Raw genomic sequence first — 26,224 nt, 5'->3', positions numbered from 1 at the left:
GTAATGGAATCCTTGTTGGAGGATCATCACAGTGGTCAAGTTAGATTAGTAAGTGTTGATCAAATGGCTCAGTTGGGCTTTATCAGGAGTCTCTGAGGGAGCATTAGCACAGAAAGAGGACACTTTAGGAGAGCTGGAGGTGAGACTACTGAGACCTTATCCACAGCAAGAAGCTGCTACAGATGGTACTAACCACCAGCTCCGCATCCCCTGGGTATTGTCTGGGGACTTCTAGTGCTACAGGGTAGGGGGAGGTGGGGCTGAAAGGGACAGGAAGCTAAGACCAGAGGGACAAAGAGGCAAGGGATGGTGCTAAGGAGGGCAGGGTCTGGAGTCCTGGAGGGAGGGGCTGTGCTTGGGACCAGGGAGCTAAGGAGACCCAGTGACTGGAGCAGAGGCAAGAAGGCTCCCTGGCTCCTCCTTCCCTCCAGTGTCTATGCGCTCAGAGCCGGGGAGACAAATCAGAGGTGCTGAGGCTGCCCCCCTGAAAGTCTGCAGAGCCTGGCTTTGGAATGTCACATGCAGGAGCCCCGGTGAGAACTCTAAGGCCACCACAGTCAACAGCCAGAGCCCCATAAAAAAAAGCCAAGGCAGCTTCTGCCCACAGTTAAGATGAATCTTTCCGTATCAATTAACATAATCAAGATACCCATTTCCTGCCAGGTGGTGGTGGCGGCGCATGCCTTTAATCCCAGCACTCGGGAGGCAGAGGCAGGCTGATAACTGTGAGTTCGAGGCCAGCCTGGTCTACAAAGCAAGTCTAGGACAGTCAAGGCTACACAGAGAAATCCTGCCTTGAAAAACAAACAAACAAACAAGCAAATAAATAAATAAATAAAAGATACCCATTTCCCCAAGGTATCCCCAGAGTCCCATCTCTGGGGTAATTCTAGATTCTGTCAAATTGACAGTACCATCAAAAGAAGCCAATGGGTTGATTGGTATGTAATCCCATGAAGGTATAACAAACACAGCAGGCCATTAAGCCTTTTTCTTTTTTTTTCTTTTTTTTTTTTTTGTCCTCCTGCTCTTAAACTGCAGGACTCATTGGTCCATGGAAGATGTCATGGAAACGCACCAGGTTGGTCCAGGTATTGCTGGCACACACAGTTGCATGCCGAGACGCACGAAGACATAAACGCCAGCTACTTGTGATGGATGCTGGAATATTACTAGGGCTTTTAGACAATGAAAATAGATGTCTTGTTTTTACCGTCAAACAACCACATTTTGTGTAAATCTTATCTAGTTAATGCGGGTGATGGAATTGACTTTGGTGAGTCCCTTCTGTAAGTGATGGGGGTCATTCATGCGCCCACTCCACAGGCAATTCGGGCAGCCTGCTTCCTTCATTATGGCCCGTGGCACCGAGGACACAGGATTCCCTGGCCTGGGATGAGTGCTTTGCAAAACACAGATTCAGGGTGCAGCTCATGTCTTGCGGGAGCCCAGGAAGTATCTGCGACAATTCATCCAAGTGGTAAGGTTTCCAGGAAAAGGTTGTGCTGAGCTGAGTCTGAAGGGGGGTGGAGGGGAATGGGAGTTAGCTGGCCTTGACTGTCAGCTTGATGAGGTTGGCAGGCATCTAGGAGATCAGAGAGGCAGATTTCTGGGGGTGTCTGGGAGGATATCTCCAGAGGAGATTAAACGAGGATGAACCCCCTGATAGATTGTGCATGGATGGTAATTTTTTTTTTAACAGTAATGAAAAACTGACTGACACCAGGAAATGCACATGAGACAGTGAGTGTGATGGCTTTGCTTTGTCGACAGCTTGGCTAGGTTTGGACCTAGCTCTGGGCATGCCAGTGGGGAGCTTTCCAAAATGGTTTAACCATGAAGGGAAGACTCACCTTAAGTGTGGGTACCACCATCACATGGGCTGGGGACTGAATAAAAAGGAAAAGAAAGGAGCAGAGGAGCTGAACACCAGCAAGCTGCTCTGTTTGCTTCCCGACCAGGGACACATGTCACTGGCTTGCACTGTGCCCCTGCCTCTGTGCATCTTACTGTGGTGGACTTGTGTGCCAAAAGAAGCGCTCTCTCCCTTAAGTTGCTTTGGTAAGTATTTTTAATCACGGAAACAGGAAGTAGCTAATACAGAAGACAGTGCTGGGCAGAGGGTTTTGCTGCAAGAAATTTAACCATGTGCCTCTTAGGTCTTTGGAATTTGTGAGTGGAAAAGTCGGGAGCCGCGGGCTAGAGAGGCCCTAGAAATTACTGGGCCCTTCTGGTAGGAGTTCAGAAGACCAAGTTGCCGAGAGAAATATGGATGGTAAAGGACGGGCTCAAGTGGTTTCAGAGGGAAATGAGGAATCTATCGGGAACTGGGCTAGAAGCCGCTCATAATACATTCCGATGCATCCTGCCTGAGTCCTGAAGACGCGAGGAGTCAGGGTTCATATGTAACGGACTACTCTGCCTAATGGAGGAAATGTCAAGACGGATTAACATCCAGGTTGCCGCACGGTTATTGCTCACTGCTTTTAGTCAGCTCTGCAGTGAGAGCAGAGAGCGATGACCAATGGAAGGTTCGTCAAGGACAGATGGTGGAAGGGTCAAAGATGCAGAAAAGTGGGGGGAGTGTGTGGGGGATGCAGAGAAAGCAAATATAACTGTTAGCCAGATCAGGATCTTTACAGAAAAGCTTTGTGGTTTTTTTTACCGGTATGACAGTATGATGGGAAAGGCACCCCAAAGCAAGACCACATCCATCAAAGCCTTAGTAGAGGATGCTGTTGAATGGGGTGCCCTGACGCTCAAAACAACCACCTAGGGAGATGGTTTTCTGGGTGCAGCTACCAAGGCACATGGAGGCCACAGCTGCGGTCAGAGGAGGCTGCCTCTTGAGCTGGCAGCAGAACTTGGAAGTATTATTCATAAGGTGCTGCTTCTGCGGGCAGCAAGAGTTATGGCGTCATGGAGGGTTACACAAGGCTCAAGAAAGCTGTGAAGGATCATGTTCCCTGCAAGGAAACCGCGGTGCTTTGAATGAGACTGGCCCCACTGGCTCATCTATTTGAATTCTCCATTCCCAGATTTGTTTGGTAAAGATTAGGAGGTGTGCTCTTGTGGGAGGAGGTTTCTCACTGGGAACGGGCTTTGAGGTTTGAAAGCCCACGTCATCCCAAGTTCTCTCTCTCTCTCTCTCTCCTCCCCCCGACCCCCGTCCCACCCCCCCCCCACTCCTCTGTCATGTGTTTTTTTTGTTTTTTTGTTTTTGTCTCGACATGTAATCTCCAGAGCCATGCTTGTTTGCTTGCTGCCATGCTTCTGCTAATAATGATCACAGGGGACTCTGCTCCCCCTCTCAAACTGTAAGCAAGACTCCTGTTCAACTCTTTTGTTTATAAGTTGCCTCAGTCATGGCGTCTTCACAGCAGCAGGACTATAGCTAAGATAGAGACCCTAGACAGTCATTGCTCGAAGCTGTGGAAGGGAGCTTAATGTGTCTTGGCAGCTATAGTTTCGGCCTTTGACAGAAGACGATTAGATCCCTTGGACACATTGGGCAAAGCAGTTACCCTTTTCATATGTTTTGAGTGGATATAGAGTATGGATGGAATTTCTGATATTGTTGGTTATTTCAAGCTTTTAAAAAATATTCGTATTTTGTTTTACGTGTGAGTGCTTTACAGGCAATGTATGTATGTCCATCATAAACACACTGGGCTCACACAGAAGTCGGAAGAGGGCATCAGGTCCCCTGGAGTTATAGGTGATTGTGAGCTACCGCGTGGGTGCTGGGAACTGAGCCTAGTCTTTTTTTGCAAGAGCAGCAAGGGCTCTTAGCTACCGGGCTATCTCTCTAGCCCCTACTTCAGGCTTTTAGCAAACAGTGCATGAAAGAAGCTGTTAGATTTACGATAGAGAAAAATACTTCTTTTGGTTTGGATTTCTGCCCTGAAGTATTGAGCAAGGAATTGCCAGTTCCACACTATGTAAACGAAACTTTTTAGATGTAACACATACAGCAACTTGTTGTGTCAAGTAGGCCAGCTTCAGATGCGTCTTTCAAATACAAACTGTAATACTTGTACTGAGACTGTAATTTCCAAATGTATAACATGCTCACAGATGCGGCCTGCATTCAGTCTGCTTTTTCCCTTTTTTTTTTTGATGTGTCTCCTGCCTGCTTGCCAAAAGCCAGGCTGCTTCAGATCCATGTACAACGCAAAGTGCTTAGAGCGCTAGAGCAGCAAACAAACTGGAAAAGGCAACACATCACACACTGGAGTGGAAAAGTCTGTGTTCTGTGGGGCTTTTTTTTTTTTAAATAAAAGTTTTCAAAAAGGTTTCTAAAAAAAAAAATTTTGCCTTGAATCCCAGAGAAGACTCTGGACTTTGGAGGTGTGGGGGTTGTTAAAGATGATGGAGACTTTTGAAGTTGGGCCAGATGCACTTTGCCTGTGAGGTGACCATGAGTCTGAGGAATGGAGCGTTATGGTTTAAAAGCGGTACGTTTTATGGGCTGGAGAGATGGCTCTACGGATAAAGAGTTTGCTTGGAGGACATGGGGGCTGCAGTTTAGATTCCCCAGAACTCACATAAAAGCTGGGCAGGGTGGACCCTGTAACCCCAGCACTCAGGAGGCAGAAGCGGATCCCTGCGGCAAGCTGTCTGTCTGGACCAGCTGGATTTAGTGAACTCTGGGCTCAGCAAGAAAGCCTGCCTCAATAATATATAGAGCTATTGAGGAAGAGAGCTGATATTACTTTCAGGCCTTCACAAGGCACACACACACACACACACACACACACACACACACACACACACACACACCATTAATGCATCCATGTGCATACACACACTAGTGCATACACATACAATAGTACTCACATTAGTGCAGACAAACACACACTAATGAATACACACATTTACACACACACTTGTGCATATACTCGTGTCTTCATTGGGGTTGCTATTGCTGTGAAGAGACACCATGACCATGGCAACTCTCATATGTTGGAAGTATGCAATCTGCTTTTTGATTTTGAGTTTATAGGAGATTATAGCTAAGAGATTGCCAAGCCGGGCACGGTGGCACACACCTTTAATCCCAGCACTCAGGAGGCAGAGGCAGGAGGATCACTGTGAGTTCAAGGCCAGCCTGGTCTACAAAGTGAGTCCTGGACAACCAAGGCTACACAGAGAAACCCTGTCTTGAAAAACTGAAGGAGAGAGAGAGAGAGAGAGAGAGAGAGAGAGAGAGAGAGAGAGAGAGAGAGAGAGATTGCCATGAGTCTCAGAGGGTTTGAGTTTTTAAACTTTGTTGAGAGTGACAGAGTATGGCGTGTTGGAGTAATCTCTTTGTACGCTATGTGAAGGGTGTCTCTGTAGATTCAACTGTCGATTGCTAAACCAGCAGAGAGCTGAGCACTGTCCGGACTTATGGCTCGTCACCTGCCTCATATTTAGTAAACCTTCTTCCCCTCTCACCTTCTGATTGGCTTTATAAAGATCTCATGGCCAATTTGTAGGCAGGAGAGGAAAGGTGGGGGGGGGGCTTCTGGACTGAGAGAGGATCTCTGGAAAGAAGAATCAGACATGGGGGATTTGCACGAGGCAGGAATGAATAGGTGCTGCGTCAGAGTGAGAGGGAGGTGACAGAGCCGAGTGGCAGGGACATAGGCAAGGATTTGTTGGGTTAGAACAGCTGAGAACCTGCCCAGCTTTTATCAATGATAATAAGTCTCTGTGTCTTTATCCTTCCACTGGCAGGTCCAAAAAGTCTCGCCATAACGCAGATATGTGTAGTGTATCCAGCCCAGGGATGTACAGACATAATATACCATTCTAAGAGGGAGGAAAGAAAGCACAGCAAGGAAACACTGGACCAAACAAGTCCAAAGCCAACTGGGCAGACTCCAGACTCTGCATCTTCATGTCTGATGTCAAAGTGTTCCATCTCCTTTCAGCTTTGTTGACTGCAGCACACTCCTCTCTCTTGGGCTGGATTCACTCCCTGTTAGCAGCTCTCCTCGCCAGGTAACCCATGACTCTGGCATCTCCAGCAACTTGGGGTCTCCAAGGCAATCCAGGTTTGCCTCCACAAATTCATGCAATGATGTCTCTAAGCCTCCATGCAAGGACACCCCTGACATAGGCTTGGCCTCAGCAGCTTTTCTTAGTCTCAGAAGGAGATTCTGTAATTCCTTTCTTCTGTCCTTGACTCTGAAGCCAGAACCACATGACCAAAGCTGTCAAGTTCTGCTGCTTTCTGGGACTGGAACACACATACATATACACACATGCAAGTGCATATATACATACACACAGAGCATGTATGTGTATATATATATATATATATATACACACACACACACACACACACACATACACATACATATGCCCATGTATATGCACATGCACACATACCACACACACATGTACAAACACATACCTGATATGTTTGGGTTTCAAGTTGACAAGTAATGATTAATAGTCATTGTCAACTTGACTCAATTTGGAATGACCTAGGAGGCACATCTCTGGGCATGGCTGTGAGGTGTTCTGAAAGGGTTAACTGTGGATGGAAGACCCATTCTGAATATGGTGGCACTCTCCTACTGAGGAGGGTCCTGGACTGATTTAAAGCAGGGGTGGGGGTGGGGTGGACAATGAGCTGAGCACCAGCATTCCTCTTTCTTTTTTTCCCTTCTTTATTATTTATTTGTTCGCTTACATTCCAATCAAAACCCCACTCCCTCCTCTCCTCCCAGTCCTACCTTCCTACTCACTTCCCCCATAACCCCTCCCTCCCTCTCTCCATCCCTCCCTCTCTCCATCCCTCCCTCCCTCCCTCCCTCCCTCCCTTCCTCCCTCTCTCCATCCCTCCCTCCCTCCCTCCCTCCCTTCCTCCCTCTCTCCATCCCTCCCTCCCTCCCTCCCTCCCACCAACCCACCCTGGCACACCAAGTTACATCAAGACTAAGTGCGTCCTCTTTCCTTAGGCAAGACAAGGCAGCCATGCTAGGGAAATGGGATCCAGAGGGAGACAGCAGAGTCCGAGTCAGAGACAGCCTCTGCTCCAATTGCTAGGGCACCCACTTGAGGACCAAGCCGTCTGTCGGCTTCATAGTGTAGGGGGCCTGGGATCAGTCCATGCATGTCCTTTGGTTGGCGGTTCAGTCTCTATGAGCCGTTTCTCTCTGCTTTCTGACTGTGGATGCAATGGGACCCACCACCTCATGACTCTGCCCCCACGCCTTCTCCACCATGGTGGCGTATACTCTCAGTCTGTAAGCTACAACAAACCCTTCCTCCCTTCCTTCCTCCCTCCCTCCCTCCCTTCCCTCCCTCCCTTCCTTCCTTTGGCTGCTTTTGTTAGCTATTTTGTCCCGGCAACAGAATAGTCACTAATGCAATGGGTAGTCACGAGCCAGCCTCGCCTCGGTTCTGTCTTCCTGGGGTCTGAGTTGTTACGCCCAAGAAGAGCGAAGGTGAGACTGAAGTTGGTCTGGTCCTTGTCTCAGTTACTTTTTCTGTTGCTGTGAAAGAGACACCATGACCGAGGCAACTTATAGAAGAAATGGTCTATTGGGGGCTTGAGTCCATGACCACCATGGCAGGGAGCATGGCAGCAGGCAGGTAGGCATGGTGCTGGAGCAGTAGCTGAGAGTTCAAATCTTGAGCCTTCAACCATGATGAGAGAGAGAGAGAGAGAGAGAGAGAGAGAGAGAGAGAGAGAGAGAGAGAGAGAGAGTGAGTTAACTTAACTGGGAATATGTTGGGCTTTTGAACCTCAAAGCTCACCCCAGTGACACACCTTCCCCCAATGAGGCCACACCTCCTAATCCTTTCCAAACAGTTCCACTAACTCCAGACCAAGAATTTAAATATGCTAGTCTATGGGGGTCATTCTCGTTCAAATCACCATATCTCTCTACCTATGTTGGGAGTTTGGAGACCTTGGGAAGAGCACGGGACAGGGACTTATCAGCCCCCGGCATGCGACCTTGATGACTAAGCTATCCCTCTAACCTAAGCCTCAGCTCCCATCAGAACAATGGAGACAGGGAATCTCACCTTGCTGGGTGACCTGAAGGCTGAGGGAGAGATGATGGATGAGGGAGAGCTTGGCCAACACCGAGCCTTGTGAGCCTACAATGTGTGCCTTCGTGCCCGCAACGTGCTCACTGTGTGTCTACAACACGCTCGCTGTTGTCTGAGCTCGGGCCTGCCTCACCATGTGGCAGAGGGGATTGTAGACCAACACACTCTGCTGCCTTTGAAGTTCTGTTCCTCTGGCCCCCTAAGTGGTTTGGGCCCTTCCTGCAATCCCTTATTAATATGCCAACACCTGGAGAGGTGTTAATCCATATTAGCTAATGCCTTCGTTACTGCCGGCACCTTCATTAGCAGGTAACACCTCCAGTTTGCAGCTCACTCCTTCACGGAGCCAGCTGGCATTCAGCTGAGAAAAAAACTTTCAGGAATGGGGTTGTCAGGAGGAGGAGGAGCAACAGAAGGAGCTCTGTCTGGTGAAGTCATCTCTGACAGGAGCCTGCAGAATCACCTCTGCCCTTTCCCTAAGCAAGAAGCCTTGGACAAGCACCTTAGCCTGTAGAGCCTGTTCCGCCTCATCAAATGGGGCTATGCAGCCACACCTTGTTGGGTTATTGTGGCTAATGCCTGGCTTTTCAAATCTCTGTGTATCTGTTGGTACCCCACAAATGCTTTTGCGTCTGAGTGTCCCTTCCTCCAGACCAGCAGAGTTTGCTGCTTCCTATCCTGACCATCTGTGTGGAGAGACCCTGCCTCGCTCCGATGCCATCCTGTCCTCTGAACTGTGCTGGGACCACCCTGGGCTGGACAGCAGAGGTCCCAAGGCAAAAGAAAAACACAGTGTGAAGCCAACAGCTTCTCACCAAACAGGGCCGGAGTTCTGATAGTGTCTCAGGAGCCAAAGCAAGTGAGAGAGCCACATGGTGGGAAAAGCAACCTCTGCAGGGAGGTGCCTAGAGGAGCCCAAAGATTTGCTGTCCCCTCTGTCCCTCCGTCCGATCCTCCCTCCCTTTCTTCTTTCCTCCTTCTCCTTCTTCTCCTCTTCTTCTCTCTCCCTTTCTTATCTCTTCTCTTCTTTTTAACCAGGGTCTCTGGTAGCCCAGGCTAATCTGAACTTGATATGTAGCAAAGGATAACCTTGAACGTCTGATCCTCCTGCCTCCACCTCCTGAGAACTGAAATTACAGGCACGCATTGCCACATCTGGTTTATGCAGAACTGGCCCAGGGCCTCACGCATGCTGAGCAAGCACTCCAACAACCGAGCTACATCCCAACCCTATTTCATTAGGCCACACAGCTGCCCCCTTTAGCCCTATTTCCTTCCTTTTTTTCTTTTTCTTTTTCTTTTTGCAGTAGCTTCTGGGATTGGATTTAAAACTGACATTCCAGGTAACTGTTCTATCACTAAGCCATGCCCCAGGCCCTCAAGTACTTTTTAAAATTTTTAATTAATTAATCAATCAATCAATCTAGGAAAGGCAGAGGCAGAGAGAGAGAGAGAGAGAGAGAGAGAGAGAGAGAGAGAGAGAGAGAGAGAGAGAGAGAGCATATGTGTGGAAGTCAAAGAGCAACTTGCAAGAGTCTGTTCTCTTTCCACCATGGGGACTCAGGGATCAAACTCAGGTCAGCAGGCTTGGCAGCCTCATTTTTTATCTGCTGAGCCATCTCACTGGCCACTGGTCCTTTTTAAAATAGTAATATGTGTTTTCATCTATGTTAGAGAGGCAGGCATCTGTAAGCACTTAGGGAAGAACAGGGTGAAACAGGCAAGGCTGGCACCTCGAAGTGGCCTTTGGGGTGTAGCTCTATGCAACTTTTTTAAAATACAGTTTGAAATTACTTCAAAATGAAAAGTTTCTGTTCCCCACAGGCCCCACATGAGCCTGAAGCCATGGATCGGATGCCGGGAGAGGCTGTAGAGAATAAAAATGCACTGAGAGGGGCCTGAAGAGATGGCTCAGTGGTTAAGAGCACCATCTGCTCTTCCAGAGGTCTTGAGTTCAAGTCTCAGCAACCACATGGTGGCTCACAACCATCTATACCCTCTAAAGCCTTCTTCTGGGGGGATAGGTGTACATGCAGATAGAGCACTCATATACATAAAGTAAATAAATAAAATCTTTTTTTAAAAATGCACTGAGCATTTAAGGAGCATTTGCTAATTGCAGCCAGACCCTAACACAATAATGATAGGGCCACTTGGGAAAGCAGCCCGTGGAGGGCAGTAGTCAGGGGCCTCTGGCTGGCCACCCGCTCCTCACTCATTCACTATTGAGCACCTGCTGTTTGCAGGTTCCTACAGGGACTTGGAAATGAGGGGCACTGGACGACACAGAGCCTCCTCTGAGCAGCTCATGGACTCACAAAAGAGTAAAAATAAAGAAATCCATTGGGAATGGCTGGGGTCTAGCTGGCAGCTGGAACTGTCATCTGACAGAGAGGGACTTGGCGGGTTGCTCCATGGCTGGTGGCAGGTGACCCACAGCACACCTGGACTTGGAAGCGTTGTAGGAAGAACGTACATGAGCCGGGAATGGTGGCACACCCCTTTAATCCCAGCACTCGGGAGGTAGAGGCAGGCAGATCGCTGTGAGTTCGAGGCCAGCCTGGTCTACAAAATGAGTCGAGGACAGCCAAGGCTACCTAGAGCAACCCTGTCTTGAAATACAAAACAAAACCAAAAACGAACATACAAGGATCTACATCATGACGGTGTGTCTATGTGTGAGTATCTCCCTGTGTAGCCCAGGCTGGCCTCAAACTTGAGAGCCTTCTACCTCAGCTTCGTAAGTGCTGAGATCACAAGCACACTCAGCTTCAAGAGGACATTTGAGGCAAACAATTCGTTTTCTTTCTTTCTTTCTTTCTTTCTTTCTTTCTTTCTTCCTTCCTTCCTTCCTTCCTTCCTTCCTTCCTTCCTTCCTTCCTTCCTTTTTCTTTCTTTTTTTAATGCACAAATGTTTATTGGGGGAGGGGGCGTCAGTCCTTCTTGGCCGCTGCCTTCCTCATGGCTGCCAGCACGTTGCTAAGCTCCTCCCGCTTCCTCTTGGCCCGGATGTGCGTGCCCACCCTTTTTTTTTGATGAACTTGAACGCTCGCGCTTGTCCTTGGACACCTTGAGCAGCTCCATGGTGCGCCACTCATAGGGCGCGAAGCCGCACACCTCCCTGATCACGTCCAGCACGAACTTGGTGTGCTTGGTGAGGCGCCTGAGGCGCCGGCTGTGCCTCAGCTTGCTGACTTTCTTCGTCACTTCGTGGCCCTTGTTGAGACCCACGGCCGCCTTCCTCCCCTCCCCCGACATATATGGATAACCTGGACTTGGGTCTCAGTTGACCTCCAGCCCCTCGAGGGTCACCCTGGAGATTTCCATGTCTTCATATGCTAGATAGACCTCCTTCCCTCTCAGCACACCCGTCCCGTCCCCCTTTCTGCCCTGACCCTGGTGGACTTTGAGGCTCTGCCTACTTGCCTGTACCCAGCCAGCCTCTTCCTGCCCACACTGCTGTTCATTCTTCCACAGGCTGTGGGGCTGGGAGAGGCCCCCTGATCCGGTGGGAGGCGGGGACCAGCTTAGAAAGTTTATCACGGACTTTTTCTTTAGATGGAGCGGGCGGCTTCAGAGAGGCCTGCCGTCTACCTGAGGTCACACAGCTTCATGACCGGAATCTGGCTGCTCATTGCAAGTCCTAGACCTTTGGTGAGAAAGGCAGGCAACCAAGCCACGGGTGATGGGTCGGGGCGGGGGCGGGGGGGGGGGAGGCAGAGGACCGTGATGACTGTTTCCAAAGCCGCCCCGCCCCAACTCTGCAGCCAGCTGTGCTCTGCCAACGGCTGAGCAGCCCCCAGTCCCCCAAGGGACAAAGCTGTTGGGGCTCTTGCTGAGTGACTGCAGCCTGCATTTTTCTTAATCTAAATTGAAAACCGCTCAAGTAGAAAAATCATTTCACTGTCTCATCTCAGAAAGGAAAAGGAGAAGGGAGAGGGAGGGGCTAGGCTGGGGAGGTGGGCGTGGTCAGAGAAGACAGGCTGCAAACCGAGTGAGTGACCCCCTCCCTGTCTGAACCTGGCACTGGCTGGCCCAAACCTGCCCCATTTCGGCACTCCTGCCCCGGGGTCTAGGGGGTCAGTCCATCAGACTACTTCAGAAGTCAGTCGACAAACGGTTGAGGCAGGTTCTGTTACACATAGCTCCTCCCCCGTGAGGGCTCCCCTATTTCTTCATGCCTTCCTTCCTCAGACAAATATTTCTGGAACATCCAGAACATCCAATATTTATTTATAGGCACGTGTTAGGGTGATTTGTCAAGTTCATGCCAAGCCCTGGAGCCTGCGCTGGGCACGTCAGGGTTTATCAGGTGCAGCTGAGGTGCTGTCAATTTGCTTTTGGGTTTTTTGTTTTGTTTTGTTTTGTTTTTTGTGGTTTTTGTTTGTTTGTTTATTTGTTGTTGTTTTTTTTTGAGACAAGGTTTCTCTGTGTAGCCTTGGCTGTCCTGTACTTGCTTTGTAGACCAGGCTAGCCTCGAACTCACAGCAATCCGCCTGCTTCTGCCTTCCGAGTGCTGGGATTAAAAGCATGTGCCACTACGCCCAGCTGCTGCTTTCAATTTGTACTGGGAAAGAAGTATTATATGTATTTTCCTCACGGCAGTGTGTGCCAGCTAGCCTCTCCCTCAGCACCTGGGAGGTGCTGCTGTAAGCGTGAGGTCAGATATACCTGGCCAGCTTAATGCCGTTGGATAAGCCATTTGCTGTCCATCCCTGGGTCCTGCCGCCTGGTAGAAGCCTTCCCTGAGTGCTTAGCGTTATTTGTGTGGCGGGAATACAACTCAGGTCCTCACGCTTGCAAGACAAGCTCTTGTTAAACCGGGCTACCTCTCCACGTCCCTCCCTCTGCCTCTTCATCCATCTCCTCTTTTCTTGGATGTTTTTTTTCCCCCCACCTCCATCTTCTGCATCCAGCTCCAGTGGGTGGGGCTGAGTGTCCTCAGGCAAACCTCTCCTAGTCTCTGGGCCCCATCTCCCTCCTAGGGAGAACAAAGCTGAAGGGCCATCCTCCCTGGCCAGCCTCCCTGGCCCACCACCCATCCTCAGGCTCATTTCACAGGTCAGCTCCCTTTAATTAGCCGCACTCTGAGCCTTCTCCCTCACAAAATGGAGCCGGCAGGTTCATCCAAATCTCATTAACCTGCCTCCTCCTTGCTGCCCTGCCAGGGTCAAGCCTGCCTCAAGCTAGGGGATGTCACCCTCCCTGCCAGGCTGGGGTAGGGGCCTGTCTGGGGCTGGGGTGACATGAGTGCGCTGGTTCGGATTCTATTCTGTCCACAGTGCTCTCTCTCAGCCAATTGTGGCCACCTGGGGGTGAGGAGAGAGAAGGACCCTTCAGCACTTTAATTTGAAAATTTGCTGGGGACCAAGGGACATGGGGAACAGAGGGGAATGGCTGACTTCAAGTGAATTAATATTTCACTGTATCTGGCAATTTTCTCTGCTTTCGCATCGCCTGCCTCGGTTTTTTTTTTTCCTTCCTTTCTTTCTTCTTTCATCATTTTCTCCCTTAGAGGAGGACCGTGTCCCCACCCTGTGTCCTCTGTCACAGCCTCAGTTGTCAGGTGGGGAGTTGTCAGAGCCTGATTTGGGGTCTGCTGTTTCTGGAGGAACTTGTCATTCAGACTCTGGGGACTGTTAACCAAGGGGCTCCAGGCCCCCAGCCTCATGTCCCCTGTCTAGTCCGAGGATCCGTGGGGCTCCAGGCCCCCAGCCTCATGTCCCCTGTCTAGTCTGAGGATCCGTAGGTACTTTATCTAGCAAGCACGCTGGGGCCCCAGTGTCGGGCTCTGACGTTAACATTGAACTTGTCTTGAGTTCCACCAACCCCAATACTAACAGGCTGACTCAAGAGAAATGATGTGTGCCCTTCAAATGTTTTGAACAGCACAGAGGTAAATAACCGGCTACCTATCCACACACTGGAATATTATGTGACAACAACAACAACAACAAAAGAAAAAGACACGATGGTTCTGTAAAAGCATTCTCCTGAGTGGAATAATCAGGAATGCTTTGGAAAGACACCCAAAGGTGCTGTCCCGCACAGTTCCGGTCACACCTGCCTGTAAAAGTCCAAGTGGTTTTATCCACAGGTGCTGGGGATCCAAACTCAGGTCTACCGCCAGGTGTGGTGGCACATGCCTTTAATCCCAGCCTTCGGGAGGCAGAGGCAGGCAGATCGCTGTGAGTTCGAGGCCAGCCTGGTCTACAAAGCGAGTACAGCATAGCCAAGGCTACACAGAGAAACCCTGTCTCAAACAAACAAACAAACAAACAAAAAACCAAACTCAAATCTTCATGTCTGCTCAGCAAGTGCTCCTAGCCACTGAGCAGTCCTTCTCCCCCCTCCCCCAACACGCACACTCTCAGGTGTATTGCTAGATGAATCTTTACTTGCGTGTACATTACCAGTGGTTTAAATCGCCTGCTTTCAAGCCTCAGGTGAATAGATAGATTCAGGGGGGCTCCCTCTTTCTCTCACAGTCTGCAGGGTCTCTATGTCTGCTAGGGGAAATATTTGTTCTATTTCTTGACACACACCGGACAGCTGTGTGAGACCTACTCTCCCCCCTACTCTGAGCTCAGGTGCTGGGTGGGGAGTCCAGCTCCCATTAGCACCCTAACTTCCCCTAGATGTTTCCAGCCCCTTTTCTCAAGCTCTGGCCTCTCGTACACTTGGGAGTGCCCAATGGCCTGCGTTGGTGCAAACTCCCAGAAGCCCGTGCCTTGCTGGCACTGGGTGAGTCACCATAGCCGTGCCTCCCCCATCCATTAGCAGTCAAGCCAGGGAGAAGAAGAGGCGGGGTGGGTGGGTGGGAAGCCATTGGCTGGCTGAGCCCAGCAAAGGTCAGGCCGCCTTGCATTTTCCCCTCCAGTGAGCCCAGGCTCTTAGAGGCAATTAGCCCTCAGTAGTGCAGGGAGCACTGTGGACTAACTGGAGCCAGCGCTGCAGGGAGCAGAGTCCCCTGTGTGGACATATAGGTCCTGGCAATGAGGTCCAGGAGAAGAAGCACCCTTGTTTATTGCCCCCCCGTGCATTGTGTGGGTGGCCTGTGCCACTAGGTACTCCCCAGGGAAACACAAGTGCCTCCAGTACAGCTAGGCTGTTGCATGCCTCTGGGGACAGGATCTTCCCTAGCCGCACCGATGGCTCCTACTTTCTCCAGGTCTTTCTGCCCACCACAGCTGCAAGTCAGCTGCAAGGGGATCAAGAAAGGAAAGTGATGGCATAAGCTGCTAAAAATATAAAGAAAGGGTGGAGGCCAGCGCACATCCTCCTGATTATTACCCCCAGGTAGGCTTGTGACTGCTCTTGTACCCTTCCTGCCAAAAATACATGCATTGTACATGTGGATGAGGTTGGGAGCATGTGTGTGGGGGTCAGAGGTCAATTTTGTGGCCTTGACTCTCTCCTTCTGCCTTTTATGTGGGCTCCAGGGATTGAACGCAGGTCGTCGGGCTCTCGTAGCAAGCGCTTTATCTGATGAATCATCTTGCCAGTCCCAAAGAATTGGTTTTTTTGTTTTTGTTTTTAAAGACAGCATCTTATGTAGTCCACATCTATCTTAAAACCTTAGCTGAGAATAACCTTGAACTTGGGGTGATCCTCTACCTCTGCCTCCCAAGTGCTAAGATCACAGGTGTGTACCAGCAGATCAGGCTAGATCATGGATTCTTAATTTTTTGCTGTGAAGAATAGCATGATTATTCCTCAGAATAATTGTTTTAGACACATAAGATGCTTAAGGCTTCCGTGAAGAAGAGCATCAGAGAACAATTGTCAAAGTGTTGTAAGGGCTAATAAAAAAAACAGCACGTATAAGCACATGCATGCCCGCATGCACGCACAGGTGCACACTTTAAAAGCCCCGATATGGTAATCAACTTCCTCCCTAATTACCATATTCACCAGCAAGATCTAGCTGCAGGTGTGAGAGTCAGTGTCCTCTCATAGCAGTGGTGAGTGCAAACAGCATTGCGGGAAGTCTGCCCGTAGCTCACACCAGTTCTTCCTTAGCTTGCCTGCCCATGTTGAAATCGAAGGAAATGAGAAATTTCAGTTTGAGGCAAGTGAAAATAAGAATATAATTTCCCACCCATTTGAGTTCACAGCTCCCCCCCCCCCCGAATTCTATTTGCAGTCTGGCCAGCTCCATTACATCCAGGATAAAAATGTATATTTATTGAACTGGAAAGACGCTCCCGGGAGATTAGTAGTGGGGGAGCAGGTGAGAGGCTGTGTGCTAGGAAGGCACCGGTGCTGTGAATTAAAAATGTCTGTGTCTACAGCTCACACATCAGTTCAGCAAGCACCCCATGGTCATCTGTCCTGAGACACGTTTGAGAATGTGACAATGACATTGACAGACTTGAGTTTTCCCTTCTGTGGGGCAGGGCACTAGAAGCATCCATAATCTTGCACCAAAACGTTGAGTGATTGTTTAGTTTTTAAATTATTAAAATAATAGTAATAATAATAATTAGTAGTAGTAGTAGTATTACATTCATTAATTTATTGTGTGTGAGTACACACGTGTAAAGGTCAAATGACCACTTGGGGGAATCCATTCGTTCATTCCACCATGTTGGTCCTGGGTCTGTGTGCTAGGTGATCAGATTTGACTGCAAGCACCTTTATCTGGTGAGCTATCGACTGCCCCATGCCTTCCTTTTTTCTTGCTTATCTATATTTCCTAAGTAGACACATGCTTTGTCTAAAAGAAAAAAATTATCTATCATCTATCTATCATCTACTATCTATCATCTATCTATATCTTTATCTCTATATTTTTTAAAACTGGGCTTCTCTGTGTAATAGCACTGGCTGTCCCAGACTCACTTTGTAGACCAGGCTGGCTTTGAACTCACAGAGATCTGCCTTGCCTCTGCCTCCAGAGTGCTAAGATTAAAAGCTACCATGCCTGGGCAAATAAAATGTTTTTTAAAGAATTTGTTTTGTTTTATGTGCATGGGTGTTTTTTTCCTGTGTGTATGTCTGTGTAGCCTGATGCCCACAGAGGCCAGACAGGACGTCACTGAGTTACAGATAGGTGTGAGTCCCCATGTGGATGCTGGGAATTGAACCTGGGTGCTCTCCAAGAGCGGTAAGTGCTCTTAACCACGGAGCCATCTCTCTAGCCCCCAAATAGAATGGTTTTTTTTTTTTTTAAAGAAAAAAAGCAAGCTCATCTTAAGCTGAGCCTTGGATCTGTGAATGACATACCCCGTGTCCCACTAAACAACCTGTGTCTGGGTCCCACAACAGCCACCAACAAGAACTGCCAGACAGCAGTCCTCTCTCAGTTGAAGACTCCCTACCCCTGGAAGTCCTCACCCAGCATGTTACCACTTTCCTTCAAACCCACCCCAGGCCTCCTCCCACTTTCGCCATAGAGTACATAACGGAGAGTACATGTGGCACCCGTCTGCCTTCGATTATAAGGCAAGTCACCTCACTCCTGCTGGAGCTCATGTTCTGCCTCTGCAGCCTAAGGCAACAGCCATTTTTAAATGGCTTTACTTTCATGTAAGTCACACATTACATGTATGGATTCTCTGCTGCTGCTGCTGCTGCTGCTGCTGCTGCTATAGCAGCAAATGACCGCAAGCTTAGCATCTCAGAAGAGGGACGCATCTTGCTAGGCTAAGATCAATGTGCCGGCAGGGCTGAGCTCCTTTCCCGAGGCTAGTCCTGAGAACAACTTTCCTCTCCTTGGCAACCTCGGAGAGGGAGCCTCGTGCTCACAGCTTCCTTTCTGGGACGTCAGTGGTACCCACAAGTCCACGTTATACCTCCTTTTTTTTGGTTCTTGCCTCTGTTTTCAAGGTCCCTTGGGATTGCATTGCCATCTGGTCTCCCCCTCGCCACCTCCCTGCCCCCCCCCACCCCCCTCACCCCCGCGAAAACCTCCTTCTCACTGTGATAACTAACTTGGTTGTGAGGACTGGGACGGAGGAGACGGCCATCTCTGAGGGGCCATTATTATGCCTCCGTTCCACACCGCCCTACGTCTAAAATGTGTAACTAAGTATTGTGGCGAGCTGGGTGGGGAGATGGCTTAGCCGGCAATATGCTTATTGCATAAGCACCGGGACCAGATGTGATGGCACACATCTGTGAGCACCGCACTGGGGAGGAGGAAACAGGAAAGTCACTGGCCAGTCAACCTGGGCTAATTTATGCCTTTCAGGTGAGGGAGAGAGACCCTGCCGCAAAGAGTAAGGTGGATAAGTACCAGAGAAATAACACCTGGGGTAGGCATCTGGCCTCTATATGCAATGTACCTGCACACACACACACACACACACACACACACACACACACACACATATACACACACACATATACACACACACATACACACACACACATACACACACACACACACACCACACACACACAGTTGTAGAATACCCTCCAATATTGTAAGCTGTTATCACCATAGTTGCTTTAGAATATTTTCATCATCCCCAAAGGCCCTCATGCCTTTTAGCAGTCACTCCTGGCTCTTGCCTCACAGGCTTTCCTCCCCCCAGCCCCACCTCCGTGCTGGGCAACCACAGGTATGCTCTCTACACTGATCGCTTTCCCTGTTGTGGACATTTTACATGAACGCAACCTTACAACGTGCAGTTCTTAGCGACTGGCTTCTTTTCCCTAGTAGAATGCTGTAGCATGGGTCGCCACTTCATTCCCTTTTTGCAGGTAATATTTTATCTCCTGTGTGTGCATTCTGTATTTGCCTACTGTTCATCCATTGATAGACATGTGGCTTGTGCCCCCCCCCTTTTTCTTTTTTTTTACTATTATAAGTAGCATTCCTATAAACGTCTATGTACACACTGTGTGTGTGTGTGTGTGTAGATGTGTTTTTACTGTGGTTTACATCTCAGGACTGGAACTGCCAGGTCACATGGGAGTCACGCGTTTGCTGTTTTGGGGTGTCCCCAGCAGAGCAGGAGGCGCTGGTTCCTCTGTCCTCTGCAGCACTGTCTTTCGGCCTCATTTCTGTCATCTCCTGCTGGCTGGTGTGCAGTGGTGTCTTGTAGGTTCGACTTACCTTTGGTTTTTGTTGTTGTTTGTTTTCAGGCAGAGTCTCATTATGTAGTCCCTGGCTGGCCTCTCACACACACTGCTCCTTGCTCCTCTGCCTCCTGAGTGCTGGGAATAAAGGCGTGCCCACCACACCCAGCTGAGGATCTTACAGTCAGAATGAACTGCTTCCCCACCCCCTTACCCCCCACCCCCGGGGACCAAGTCTGAAACTGTCTTCATTGCCCTAAAGACTTGTGGCTTATGTTCTCTTTGAGGGGCAACTTTTTCTATTTTTATTTATAACAGAATTAGTGCCTTTGTTCCTCAATCTTTAGGGACACGGCATCAGCAAATCTTCATCCACCAGGTTAAAGTCAATGATAACAGGGCTCTGGGCTCCGGCAGAAAGAGAGAGTGATACCCCCCCCCTTCCACCTTGAGCCCCAAAGCCCACATTTTGCAGGGGCCCTGCCTCTACTGGTTGGCTTGGAGTGGCAGCTCCAGCCCATGGTGCTGGCTGCTGTGTTTCCGCAGCTGCATACTGCCCAGCAGGTGAGGGACAGGGTACAGGCTGAAGGGTGGCGTTTGGGTACAGGGGTCATGGTGGGAGTACAGAGGAGCTAGCTGAAACCCCACTGGCTTTGGCTGTGTCTGAGGGCAGGGTGGCCATTGCTTTGCCATCTTTCACCTCAAGGTTGGCATTCTCCTTCATAGGACATCAAGTGCAGGCCGACATAGTTGGCATCTCAGAGCCTTGGCAGGAGTCAGCTAAGCTGGTAGGAACTGGTGCTGCCAGATGGAGCTGTTGGTGCAGGGCTCCAGGGGCTGCATTCTCTAGCCTGTCCATTCTCCCTGAGGACGGATGTTTTTAAAACTGTGTGTGTGTTGATGTGTACGTAAGACACCTGGGCTCTTGTTAAAATGCAGTTACTGCAGAGTAGGTGTGGGGAAAGTGTTCTCTCTCTCTCTCTCTCTCTCTCTCTCTCTCATCTGCTTTCCTCACAAGTGGCTGTATGGTGCTATACTGCTGTTCCATGCAACCCACTTTGAGTAACAAGGAATTCAAATATTCTTTCCTAAGCTTTGCTCACATAAGAGCCAACATCAGGAGCTGGGGTGATGGCTTAGTGGTTAAGAGTGTATGCTGTGTTCAAACCTTGACACCCACATAAGAAAGCTGGGCAAGGTTGGTTTAGAATATAGGTTCCGTGCCTATGGTCCCAGGGCTGTGGGGCAGGGACAGGAGGATCAGTAGGGCCTGCTGGCTCTTCGGGTTCAGTGAGAGACACTCCATCAAGGGAATAAGATGGAAGAGTGATTGACCAGGACACCTGGCATGTTCCCCATGCCTATGAATGTATACAGAGGCTTGTGTGCCCACACACATGTATGTACAAATACACACACAGGCACACACACATACAGACACACACAAGACAAATCACACAGACAAATACAGACATACACAAACATGCAGACATATACATAGACACAGAAAAAGAGAGACAGATCATATAAACATATATACATGCAGACATACACATATATATAGACATATATTCATACACACAGAGACACACACATACAGATTCACACACAGACATATATAAACAAATACACATGCATGCAGACATACAAATACACATACATGCAGACATACACACAGACAGAGGCAGATAATACATACACACAGAACAACATACACATAGACCACACATATGTATATATGAATATGTATATACAGACATATGCACATACACAGAGAGACACACATACATACAAACACACATGAAGAGATACACACAGACAGAGAGAGAGAGACAGAGCATTCAGACATACACAGAGACACGCACACATAGATTAAACCTACATATATAAAACATAAACACACATGTAGACATACACACAGACACATACAGAGACATGAACACACACACAGAGACAGATCATATCATACATACATATACAGACATATATGCATACACACACAAACAGATCACACAGACATGAGTGCATGTGCGCACACGCACACACACACATAGAACCAACATCATATTTTTACCATATTTTTCATTTCCTTATAAAATAAAATTTTTTTCTTTTAATTGAGTAGCAATAAAATATCTTCTCAGACTCATTCTAGGCAATAATATGCATGAAATAGCAGGTTTTATACGCTACTTGCATTTTTGTAATACGCATTAAAATATCTATTCAGATATAAAGGAATTCATGTGTAAACCACAAGAAATGGTTCTCAGGAACGAGGGCACCCTTGGCGCCCAGAGCATGGTGCTACTAGAACTTTCAGGGCCTTGGTTCTTACCCTTTAAACACTACCACACTTTAATTGGACACTTTTGACTTGCTTCTCATGGTTTTGCCCCATTTTTCTGGGCGGCAATTTGGCCGAGGATTCCTGTCTCTTCCTCTATTATCCACTCTGATTAACTCGGCTGCACCTGTCAGCCTTTATCCCTGCAAGTGAGCGGGTGGAGCGAGGCGTGCTGGAGAAGTCGTTAAAATGCATGAGTTACATCTGATCCACTCTTTCCTGTCGGGGAGTGGGGTGTGTGGTGTGTGATGAGTCCCCGAGCCCCACATCTGGGCTCCTGTTGGCAGCTCAGGGGCTCGTGGTGGGGATGTCTGCAGAAACCACGGGATTGATGTCAGCTTTATCTAGGGGGTATTGTGGGGGAGCACAGCATGCTTGGCTCTCTGATCCTCTGTGTGCTTCTTCTGGGTGCAGAGAGCAGGTGAATTTTACCTGTGTTTTCAAAGTGTCTCTCTCTCTCTCTCTCTCTCTCTCTCTCTCTCTCTCTCTCTTCTCTCCCTCCCTCCCTCCCTCCCTCCCTCCACTTCCTCCTCCTCCCTCCCTCCCTCCCCATCTCCGTCCTTGTTTGTTTTGAAGCAAGGTCTCCTATATCCCAGACTGTCCCGACTCACTATGCAGCCAAGGATGAGCTTGAACTTCTGGTCCCCACCCCCACCCCGGAATCGAACTCTAGAGTGTTGAGATCCCAGGTGTGCACAACCACACCCAGTTTAGGCTGTGCTGGGAATGGAACCCAGAGCTTTGCGCATACTAGGCAAGCACGTGCCCATGTGAGCTAGAGCCTCAGCCGGAAAGAGAGATTCTTCAAGATGGAGCAAGGCTTGTTTCCAGACCTCACTTTTTTGTTCTGCTGCTTTCTCTTGGATGCTTGCAGGACATAACCCTTAACTAAGTTTTTAAATTGCATGTGTGTGTGTGTGTGTGTGAGAGAGAGAGAGAGAGAGAGAGAGAGAGAGAGAGAGAGAGAGAGAGAGAGAGAGAGAGAGCCTTACCTGTGAAGCCATCGACCAGGCTACAGCGGTACCCAGCAGGCTAGGAGAGGTATTGGGATGTCTGAAGGAAGTGTGGTGAGTGTCCTTGAGGTTTTTCCTTCCAGTGACTGACAACGTGGAAGTCAAAGAACAACTTGCAGGAGTTGGTTCTCTCTTCCTACCATGAGGGTCTTCGGAATTGAATCTCAGCTCTTAGTGGGGGTGGGGGTGGGGTGAAGCAGGATGATCAGAAGTTCAAGGTCATCCTTAGCTCCATAGTAGCTGGAGCATCTCAGAGTTCAAGCTTTGATGCCCATGGTGACCTAGTGCTGTACCTGGAGAGAGCTCTGAGTCCTGTGATGGCTGTAAAGCCTCAGCAAATGTGGAACATTGGTACTTACCATTTGCTTCCTTCTCCATCTCTTCCTTCCTCCTTCCTTCCTTCCTTGCCTCTTTGCCTTTGTGTTTTGGCTCCTTGCCTTCTCTCCATCCAATTGCAACTGCAGGGAGCAGCAGGAGTTTAAACTGAGGTCAGATCACGGACGGAGAGGAGTGTAATCTTCAGGCTAAGGGAAGTAAGTTGCCTCTGAAGGTTACGGGGTGAAAGCAAGGCCTGGTCAAAGGTGGACATGAATCTGGCAACAGAGATGGGGACAGAGTGATGGGGGTGCAGAAGCTGGGGCCAGAGGGTGCAGACCTCCAGGACCCTGGAAGTCAGCTGAGAGGAGCGGGGAGCAGAGGCTGCACCTCTACGGTCCACCCCTGCCCAGTGTGTCTGGGAGAAACCATCTCCTTCATCCATCTTGCTACAAAACTCAGCCAGACCTCCCGGCCTTCCCAGTGTGACCTCAGACCAGAACCTGACCTCTTTGGGCCACCACAGGGAGGACTCGGGGCCCTGATGACACCTCTGGCTTCCCGGGGAAGACTTTGCTGGCTCTGATAGGCTTCCAGCATCTTCAGGCATGCTCCCTGCCCAGAGATTAATTTGTTTACTCCCTTGCCTGGAGATGAACGGCTAGAACGAATCGTCTATCAGCTCACCAGCAACACAACCTTGCCCCGCCTGGCCCTGAATGTCCATTTTCTGGCAAAATATGTCCTCACCGCTGCCAAGGCTGCTTGGAAAAATGCTAATTTTATCCTCAAATTAAAATTTGTTCCCCTTTCCTCATTTTAATAAAAGCGAAGCATCCGGAAACGTTGCCACGGCACAGAAGAGAAAGATCCGACATAATTTTCAAAATGCCTTCAATCACACGGCTTTCCGAAAGGGTCTGTCCTCTGGCCCTGACCACCTCCCCCATCCCCACGCCCCCCTGGGGCAGCATTTACATTTCTTAATAACCCCTCATTAATATTCATGAGCAGGGGTGGGTAATAATGGCTGAGCACACTGCACTAATTCAATTTCCACCCGCCTCGGCCTGTTTACTTAATCACCAAGGGACCGGGGTTACTCAGCACAATTATTTATTCGGAATTAGATCTGAAGGCATCTGGACTGCAAACAGGAACTAGAGCAAAATAGAAACTGGATGCGCTCGGTCCCGCGCTCCGAGCCCCTCCCCCTGGCTGCCCGCCAAAGACTCAAGGCCAGCAGGTCAGAGTAAGCACTGGGCTGGGAGGGTACTTGTTGAAGTAATGGCTAGTGCTGAGTAAGAAAGATGCTGGCCCTGTCAGGGCTCTCCCCTCAGTGGTGGTCCAGGAGGGACCATCAGGTCTGCTGGTGGTTAAAAGTAAGGTTAGCCTCAGTGGGTGCTCAAGCTCATCCCAACATACTCGTGGGCTGAGCCTTGGACACAGGCCTTAGGGGACGAGAGGGTGTGGCCTGAGCCTGAATAAAAATGCCTGTTCACCATCATCCCAGTGTGGGTATGTATGACTCTTAAGTACAGCCTGTGGCTTCAGACATCCACTGGGCTTAACCCCTAAGGATAGTGGGGATTTACTGTACATTATGCCAGCTACTTGGGCCACACTCTTCTAACCTGATGTTTAACAAACTCCTGTTCATTTCTCAAAGCCCAGCTCCAATTAACCACTCACTTTTCTGCATTCTCCTGGCAAAGCCACACCTCTCCCTTGATTTCTCTATGCTCTGCTCTGGCCCCTCTTGAATCTTTCTCATCTGTCTCCATCTTTGCTCTACTCCTTACTTAGGAGCAAGGAGGATGCTAGGTATTTCTTCCAGCCAGGAGTAGCATCTGTTAGGACTCAGCTCCAGTCCCCTACTTATGATGTCATTGCTTACTTACCATGGAGGCATGGCCCTGCCTAGGGCCATATAAAAGAACAGACCCTCCCCCCCTCCCCCTGTCCCCCTCTCCCCCTCTCCCCCTCTTCCCCTCTCTCTTTCCCTCCTCCCTCCTCTTTCTCCTCTCCTCTCTCTCCTCTCTCCCTCTTCCTCCCTGTCTCTCTCTGGGGTACCCCTCCTCCCTTTTCCTTCTCCCCACATGCTCTTTAATAAACTCCTCTACAACATAATATCTGGTACCTTATACCTTATTATACCTTATTACCTTATATCTTATATATTAATTATAAAAGCATCTCCTTTGGGTGTCCAGCTTGTGGGAGCGCCACAATCCACCAGGGAGCCCTCTCCTAGATGGTGCACACACATCTCTGTCTCTCAGGCACAGCGTGGTGGCAGCCTTCTGCCACAGCTGGTCTTTGGACTCTTCCCTGCTTTCAGTTGCTTCTTGGCTCCTCCGTTTCCATCCACCCAGGAGTTCCTCTTTTGTGACTCCTTAAAGTGGCTCCTGCTTCCACACTGACTGATACAGTCGCTGCTGGAATGCAAAATCCTGGTGGGGAGGGCCACATTCTGTATCCCAGGATGGATGGGTGGATGGATGGTGATTATATGACATTTCTAATTAGGTTCCACCTCTGCTCAGAGTTTTCCCCAGATGTGAATAAGCATTTTTATGAAAGAATTCTAAGCCAGGCAGAGCGGCACAGCCTGTAATCCCAGCATAGGGGAAACTGAAGTGGAAGGAGCACCACAAATTTGAAGCCAGTCTGGCTTACATAGTGACGGGTAGGCCAGCCTGGGCTACATAGAAAGACCTCTCTGAAAACACATGACACATCATTAACACTAGTCTCCTAATGAAGTGTCTTATAGTAGGAAAAGGCTATGTGAGTCCCCTGTGAGGAATTTTGATACTGGGCTGTTCTGGTTAGGCCCAGTCAGCACTTCTGCTAAAGTGGCTGCAGGGTAGCAAGGAGGGGGGAGTGAGGCGGGAGAAATTGGGGGGGGGGGGAAATCTGTCATAGATTGGAGGCAGCATCTAGGAAGGAACAAAAGGAGGGGCTAGGGAGATAGCAGGTGATTTAATCACCCCAGACTCCTTTAAAGGCAACCCCCGCCCCCACCAGCCCACACAGGCCTGCGAAACACCTGGGCCCTGCAGTGCCGGGGCCAAGGCTCTTCATTAAAATTTCTTGGAACTCAGGCTAGGTTGGACGAAAGTCAAGAGCTGCCAGCTTGTCTGCCAGGTGAGGTTAGAGAGTGGCCAGAGGGACATTTCTGTAGAAGTCATTGAAGGAGTCAGCAGGGGCCTTGGGATCAGGAGGAGAGTGAAGGAGAGGAGGGACCAGGTTATAGGGATGTGCCCCAGCCTGTGTTGGGTAGGCACCCCAGAATAAGAACTGGAAACAAAGTAAAGGAAGGTTATTTGAGAGGTCAGAGGCCAGGTGGCCAGCAGACACTGCTTTGTGCAAGCAGGGCTCAGTCCTAAGTAGCTGGCTGAGAAACTGGGCATCAGTCTACGAACCACTAGCACCCCTAAGAAAGCATGGCCCTGGGGTGGGT

The 26,224-nt window shown here is 49.4% G+C and overlaps 1 pseudogene across 1 annotated transcript; it reads right to left on the bottom strand.

Moving 5' to 3' along the window:
* Window positions 1-10,988: 10,988 nt before the first annotated feature.
* LOC311593244 (large ribosomal subunit protein eL36-like) lies at window positions 10,989-11,313 on the bottom strand (annotated as a pseudogene). Its single transcript has one exon. The product of its transcript is annotated as a large ribosomal subunit protein eL36-like (transcript).
* Window positions 11,314-26,224: the final 14,911 nt, after the last annotated feature.

The sequence above is a fragment of the Acomys minous genome (assembly GCF_964271855.1).
Source record: "Acomys minous genome assembly, chromosome: 3".
NCBI classification, from domain to species: domain Eukaryota; kingdom Metazoa; phylum Chordata; class Mammalia; order Rodentia; family Muridae; genus Acomys; species Acomys minous.
Note: the sequence above shows the minus strand (reverse complement) of the source record. Positions and strands in the feature narration are given on the sequence as shown.